The sequence below is a fragment of the Otolemur garnettii genome, unplaced genomic scaffold (assembly GCF_000181295.1).
Source record: "Otolemur garnettii isolate 467f Iridium unplaced genomic scaffold, OtoGar3 scaffold00190, whole genome shotgun sequence".
NCBI lineage: Eukaryota > Metazoa > Chordata > Mammalia > Primates > Galagidae > Otolemur > Otolemur garnettii.
This window is the reverse complement of record NW_003852585.1, coordinates 539,542-547,400: the sequence shown is the minus strand read 5'-3', so window position 1 is coordinate 547,400 and position 7,859 is coordinate 539,542. Positions and strand designations below refer to the sequence as shown.

Sequence of the window (7,859 nt, the reverse complement as noted above, 5' to 3'; positions counted from 1 at the left end):
GAAGGCTTTATAAGAAGATAACATTTTATCTGATTATATTTAAACTTTAATCCCTTTATTTCACAGAGGAACACTGACTCTCTCCCCTTGCCTTGCTCTCTGCCTTCTCTTTCAGCCAGAAAACATGGTGGGGGAGAAGCTCTTCTACTCTCAGATTGGGGAAAGCAAGCTGAAGATAAAATCTCCATGGACAACTAAGCTTTCCACACCATTCTTGGTAAGAAAATAATTAAAAGAGTTATTATTTACTGCCAGAATCCTGTGATTCATTTTTAATTATAATTAACAACCTACATATTTCAAAAAAGTATTTCACATGAAAAATTAAATTTGAAACAATATACTAACAGTGTATGGTAGCATGACCTTTCAAAGGGTAATTTGAAACTACTTTCCTGAGAAATTACACTGCTAGTCATCTTTCTTCACAAACTTATTCATTTAACAATTACTGAATACCTACTATGTGCCAGTGAGCTAGACACTGAAGCAGCAGCAGTAAACAGAGAACACGACTATAAAAACAAGGCCAGGTAGGGATCAGTGTTCTGAGAGAAAATACAGCACAGAGTCCTCATTTCATTGCCTTGGTCATAATCATTCATAACTTAAATAAACATGACATGCATTGTTGGGAAACAATACTGTGGGAAAGAATCCTCTACCTCATTATCTAGAAGTACCTCAGGCTCATACTCCATTTATGTGAAATGCATACTCCATATATGTGCAGCATTTCACATATATCGAGTAATGCATAACAAAATAAAAGAGAAAGCAGATAGGCTAGTGCATTCCATGAATGAAAAAAGAGAGAGAAAAAGCAGAATGAGGGAGTGAGAGCGATGGGGGAAGAAAGGATGGTGCTTATTGGGTGGACAGCCAGGATACACTAATTTAATAAGGTGACATGTCAGAGAAACATGTCAGAGGGGGAGAGCCACATGAAGTTCTAGAGCAAAAGCCTTCCAGAAGGAGGAAACTGAAAATGCAAAGTTTTGAAGAAGAAAGGGGCCTGGTGTGTTAGAGGGAGCATGGAAAGGGCAGTGTGGCAGGACTGGAGTAAACAACAGGAAATATCATGGTCATGGAGGTGGTAGGTATCCATATTCTGAAGGCCCCTGTAGAGCATGATAAGGAAGTTTAGACTACCTGAGATAGGAAGACAGTAAAAGGCACTATGTTTTGAAATGATCATGCACTGGCTGCTTGTATAAGACAGACTATGGGACAGCAAAGATTTTGAAATGCACAGATGTGGGTGCAGTGGTGGCCACTGCCTCTTTGTTTAAAAGAACAAAAAATAAAAACAGCTCAAATATCTATCCATGACACTAGGTTAAAGAAATGATGTAATGCGTAACCATCTCCTGGACCACCAGGCAGCCATTTAAAAGAATGAGGCAGAACTATGTGTAATGATTTGGAAAGATGCCTATACTATGCTGTTAAGTGAACAAAAAGCCATTTGCAAAACGAAATGTCTGATAAGATCCCTGTTTAGTTAGAAACAAAAAGAAAATATAGAGCTATACACACACATTCTTATTTGTAGAAGCATAAAAAATCAGAAGCATATGGAACAAGCTAGTAACCTGTAGTAGAAAAATGTTCCCCCAAGATATCCACACCCTCTAATCCCTGTAATTGTGAATGTGTGACCTTACATAGTAAAAAGGACTTGGCCAATGTGATTAAGAGTGTGGATCTTAAGGTAGGAAGATCATGTTGGTTCACCTGGGTGGAAGTGATCTAAACACATAAGTCCTTGCAAGTAGAGAAGCTTCCATGGCTGAATTAGAAAGATGGCAGTATCAGAAGAATCTGATGCCCTGAAGCTGGTTCTAAGATGCAGGATACTGTGCTCGCTTCGGCAGCACATATACTAAAATTGGAACGATACAGAGAAGATTAGCATGGCCCCTGCGCAAGGATGACACGCAAATTCGTGAAGCGTTCCATATTTTAAAAAAATAAAAAAAAAAAAAAGATGCAGGATACTGTGTGAAAGGAGCACATAAAGGCTTCCAGGAGCTAAGGGCAGCCGCTGGGAGAGAGCCAGCAATGAAAGGAAGACCTTAGTCCCACCACCCCAAGGCCCTGAATTCTGCCAACACTTGAATAAGCTTAGAATATGATTCTTCCCTAGAGCATCCAGAAAGGACCACAGCCCTGCCTACAATTTGACTTTAGCCTGGTGAGACCTGTAACTGACTTCTGACCTCTAGAGCTGTAAGAAAATAAATTTGTGTTGTTTTAAACCGCTGAGTTTGTGGTAATTTGTTACAGCAGCAATGGGAAACTGATAAATAACCTCAGCCAGCAGGATCTCACAGCAAAAAATACAGAAATGAGATCTGTTAAATGAAATTGCTGGTTCCCACTCCCAGAGGTTCTGGTTCAGCAGATGTGGGATGGGGCTTCAGAGTCTGCATTTCTAACGCGTTCCCAGGGGGTGGGGATGCTGCTGCTTCAGGGACCTCAATTTGAGAACTGTTGGTTAATAGAATGGGGTCTGGGAGCAGTCCTTCTCAAATCATATTTTGGATCCATCATATACTCACATTTGGCCTTAAGTAAAATTTTAAAGTTCTCTTTGCCTTATTTTCCTCAGTCATAAAGGGGATGATGATACAAGGACCTACTTCACAAGCTTTTGTGAGGATTAATAAGTTAATACATGTAAAATGCATGTTTAGAAAAGTGCTGGACACATAGTTGGAGACAGGTAAATACTTACTATTATTACTTTACTATTTATTTGATCTGCAATCTTTTTAAGAAATGAAATAGAGGGCAGCCCTGTGGCTCAAGGAGTAGAGTGCTGGTCCCATATACTAGGGGTGGCAGGTTCAAGCCCAGCCCTGGCCAAAAAACTGCAAAAAAAAAAAAAAGAAAAGAAAAAAAGAAAGAAAGAAATCAAATAGAATCTCTTCTTGAAAGTCATTCATATCCTTTTTCCAACTGACTTCTTTTTTTCTCACTTTCTCTGACATCCATCTTTTGATCAAAGTGTCCTTAATAAAGCTTTGGTCACGGCCCTCCTATCAACCTTCAGAGTCGACCAAAACCTTTCTAGACAGACCTCATTCTTCAGCAAACCTGGCCCTCACTGGGGCAATAAAAGCCTCTGGGTACAAACAATTGACCTTTCTCCTTTCCTGCACTTTACCCTTCACTGTTTTCCCTTCAGTTGATGAGGAAATGCTTCAGGAAAAGGGGACTGCTAAAATGGCAAATCTGTCTTGCTCAACCTTCTCTTTGAATATTTTAATAATTGGGTTAGTCTTTCCCACCCTGCATGATCTCTAGAATTATTGCTCTCTTTATGAGGAGACACCAAAATAACAAATGTTTTTATTTCAACTTTGGCCAAACTAAACAAAATAGTTTATGCATCGCCATATAGTGTCTTTTTGATAAGATACCTCCACTCATGCTAAAAAAAATATGTGGCGTAAATTCAATCAGCAGGTGAGGCACTTATAGTTCTTCAAACTGCTAATCTTTACAGACAGTAGCAGCGATTTCAGCTAAACACTGAGGAGGCAGGCAGACCACTAATTCTCAGCCTTCTCTCCCAGTTGCAAACCAAGCCTGACAGTGGCCTCTACAAGCCCGCTTGCCTACTCTCCCCTACCCAGCCGCCAGTAGGTGGATTCTTGGCCCAATTGTATCTTTTATCGGTGACAACTTTGAACTCAGGGGAATTTAGCCTGGAGTTGCAAATTTTACTGGGAATAAGTTAATTTACACAGATGGTTGTTGCTTGTCTTCCAACTCTCCAGCCTCTCGGCTGGAAAAGGCAGGAAGCCAGTTGCCTGCGCAGCGCCCACGGATCCCAAAGAAGCTGGGGGAAGGGAAGGGAAGAAGGGGGGAAGGGAAGGGCAGCCCTGTCCCCAAACCCTGGCCTGGCCTCCAGAGCAGGAATAGCCTCGCCCACTGACCCTGCTAACTCCAAAGTGGAAGGCCTCAGATGCATGCTAAAGCATCTTGTGAAAGTGCTAATGGGGAACGTGTCTCCTTCGAATCAGACACTGCCAAACAGGCACCTAGCAAACAAAGAGGGGCCTCCTCGCTCTGGGAAGACCTCCAGGTTACTCTGCTCTGTGGGCAAGGTGGCAGCAACTGCTCTAGGCACTCGCTGAGACTCTGCCTCCCAGCCCACAGGCATGAAGCTAACAGGAAACTATTGACAATGCTAATACTACTGTTATATATTATGTCATATGCAATCATAATAGAATGGCTTCAAATATAATTCATTCTTAACATTTCTTCTTCAGAGTTTTAACCCAGTGGGTTCTGAACTTGACTAAGAATTCCTTCCAGTCACTTAAGAAGTGTTTTCGAATTTTCATGCCCAGTGATACCCCATAGCACTCAAACCAGACACTCTAAAAGCAAGAGGCAGTGGGCAGGTTTGTTAAAGATGATTCCAATATAAAGCAAAGTGTAGACCCAAATGAGAGGCAATGGCAACCCCGGAGCGAAATTTTTGAACTGAATCAACTCTCCACATAAAGTACTATCTCTTGCAGCCTTCTGCCTGTTTCATCTCTGCTGTTATTACTGATTTTTGATTTTTGGGGGGGGGAGGTTGTTTGTTTGTTTGTTTTTAGGACACAGAGGCCCCAAGGTATACAATGCCTTTAAGACAGGAACTAAGAAACTATGTTTTTCAAACCACATTGTACCACTCTAGGCCCCTGCCAGCCTCCCACCACCCATCCTAGGCCACACTCAGCACAAGCCACACCCCCTGTCCCTCTTCTATTCCCTCACCTCCCAATCTATGACCATCCTGTTTCCACCACAGCAAAGCACTCACCACATCCTGGTTCCAGCTGTCCACGTTCTAACCATCAGCTAACCCAAATTCCATTTCCTCTGTGAAATCTACCCTGATCTTCACTCCGGGTTGTCTCTGCAAATCTGAGAGTCAAGCCTATAGATTTAATGAAAAGAACATACAGTAGACCTGGATATGAGGCTTTATCACTATAATAGAAATGCTAGCTGTTGAGCCAATTTTATTCTCCCCTTCTTCCTTAAAGCTGACCCTAGACTGCTTAACACTGCTGATTTTACTGGTAAAAAATAAACTTCTACCTTGATCCACCAGGTCTCTTTATTAATAGCTGAACCTAATTCAAAGAGGAACAAGCAGTTGCTGGCTGTGAAATCCTAGACAAACCGTTGTTCTTTTGAAACTTAGTTTCTTCAACTATAAATTAGGGGGAAATGGAGCTGTGAGGATCATTTAAAATCAAACAGTTGCCCCTATGTCTACATTTTAACCAATTAATTAACACAAACTTCTCACTTTGCAGACAAAGGAACTGATCACTTAAAGAGGAAGTGATTTGCTGAAGAACACAAAACAAATTAGTAGCAGATGTAAGAACTGAAACTAAGGTTCCGTATAATTTGGAACCCAACTTAATATATCAACAGAGCTCAGACATAACTACTTTCAAATCATTGCAAGTGGTAATGAGGCAATATTGACTTAAAAAACATGTTAATAGATAATCAAAAACAGAAGCTCCTTAATCCATTAGGAATTGCTTTTAGTCTTGGTGTGTGTGGGAGAGATCTTACAGAAAGATAACCAAAAGTCAATTATCCCCACACTATGAATGGAATAGTCTATTCTTTCTCCATTTCTATGAAATTCTATCCTACACACACACACACACACACACACACACACAAATCTCACGGATCTATTTGTATATTCCAATAACTTCTTATTATAATTAATGCTAAGACAAGCCCTACACCCATGTTCCTTGGAAAAATTCTTTTAGCTGTTGTTACTTTCTCTTTCTAATGAATTTTAGAGTCAGCTTCTCAAGTTCTGTAAAATCACTAGGATACTGATAAGGATAGCATTACACTCATAATTTCTAAAGAATTCATATTTTTACTATAATGATAGTGGTTATTATGTGCCACATACAATTCTGTGTCCTACCTGCCATGTGCCAAGTAATTTTCTAAGCATTTTGGATATGTTTGCAAAAATATAGACTTTTACCAAAAAAAACTGAAAAAAACAACAGAAATTCTTATCCCCAAGGAGCTTATGTTTGGGCAGAAGTAGTCAGGCAATAAATAAGAAATAAGTAAATTATATTGTTGTGTGGGAGGGTAGTGAGTGCTACAGAAAAGAAAGTGAGGGAAGAGGCTAGAGGGAATCAAAAGAACAGGATGCAGGTCACAGCTCAGTGAATCCTCAGTGAATCCTAGCCCTGTGAGGTAGAGATTATCATGGTTATTGCCATTTTGCACAGAAAGGAAATTAAGGTGAAAGAAGGTTGAGTAACTTGCCAAGATCCTGCTGCTAGGAAGTGACAGAGCCAGCAGTCTGGAGTCTGGATTCCCAAACTCAGAGTCAGTACTCTTAACCTTACGCTACATCCCATCCAGGTTCCAGGCATGTTTCTCAAACTACTCATGTCTTTCTCTTCATTAGTAAAGTATAATATTGCTTCATTTAGTCTCATGTATTTCTTATTAGGTTTGTTTCTAGGTATTTATAGTATTTCTTGCTATGTGATGTGGAAGATTTTTACCATGGCATTAGTTTTTGCTAGCATATAAAAAAGCTATTGTTGATTTTTTTTATTAAATCATAGCTGTGTACATTAATGTAGTCATGGGGTACAGTGTGCTGGTTCTATATACAACCTGAAATATTTTCATCAAATGGTTAACATAGCCTTCATGGCATTTTCTTAGTTATTGTGTTAAGACATTTATATTCTACATTTAGTAAATTTCACATGTACCCTTGTAAGATGGACCATAGGTGTAGTCCCACCAATCACCCTCCCTCCACCTCTCCTCTCACCTCCCCTCCCTTCCCTCTCCCTTGTCCCCTTCTTCTTGGGCTATAATTGGGTTATAGCTTTCATATGAAAGCTATAAATTAGTTTCATAGTAGGGCTGAGTACATTGGCTACATTTTCTTCCATTCTTGAGATACTTTGCTAAGAAGAATATGTCTGAGTTCCAGCCATGTAAACATGAAGGAGGTAAAGTCTCCATCTTTCTTTAAGGCTCCATAAGATTCAGCCTTTTGCGGTATATGTGGTGTACATATACCACAATTTATTGATCCATTCGTGGGTTGATGGGCACTTGGGCTTCTTCTATGACTTAGCAATTATGAATTGGGCTGCAATAAACATTCTGGTACGAATACCTTTGTTGTAGTGTGATTTTGGTCTTCGGGATATACACCTAGTAGAGGAATTGTAGGATCAAATGGCAGGTCTATTTTTAGTTCTCTAAGTGTTCTCCGGATGTCTTTCCAAAAGGAACATATTAGTTTGCATTCCCACCAGCAGTGTAGAAGTGTTCCCTTTTCTCCACATCCACGGCAGCATCTCTGGTTTGGGGATTTTGTGATATGGGCTAATCTTACTGGAGTTAGATGATATCTCAAAGTGGTTTTGATTTGCATTTCTCTGACGATTAAGGATGATGAACATTTTTTCATGTGTCTGTAGGCCATGTGCCTGTCTTCTTCAGAGAAGTTTCTATTCAAGTCCCTTGCCCACCCTGAGATTGGATCACTTGTTCTTTCTTGCTAATACATTTGAGTTCTCTATGGATTCTGGTTATTAAACCTTTGTCAGAGACATAACCTGCAAATATCTTCTCCCATTCTGAGGGCTGTCTGCTTGCTTTCCTTGCTGTGTTCTTGGCTGTGTAGAAGCTTTTTAGTTTGGTCAGGTCCCAGTAATGTATTTTTGATGTTGCTTCGATTGCCTGTGGGGTCCTCCTCATAAAATATTCACCCAGGCCGGTTTCTTCAAGTGTATTCCCTACACTTTCTTCTAGTATTT

At 40.2% G+C, this 7,859-nt stretch overlaps 1 non-coding gene across 1 annotated transcript; it reads left to right on the top strand.

The window, feature by feature from the left end:
* The first annotated feature begins 1,861 nt into the window (after window positions 1-1,861).
* LOC111721842 lies at window positions 1,862-1,968 on the top strand. The gene has a single exon (XR_002770847.1). It is a non-coding gene; the product is annotated as a U6 spliceosomal RNA (small nuclear RNA).
* Window positions 1,969-7,859: the final 5,891 nt, after the last annotated feature.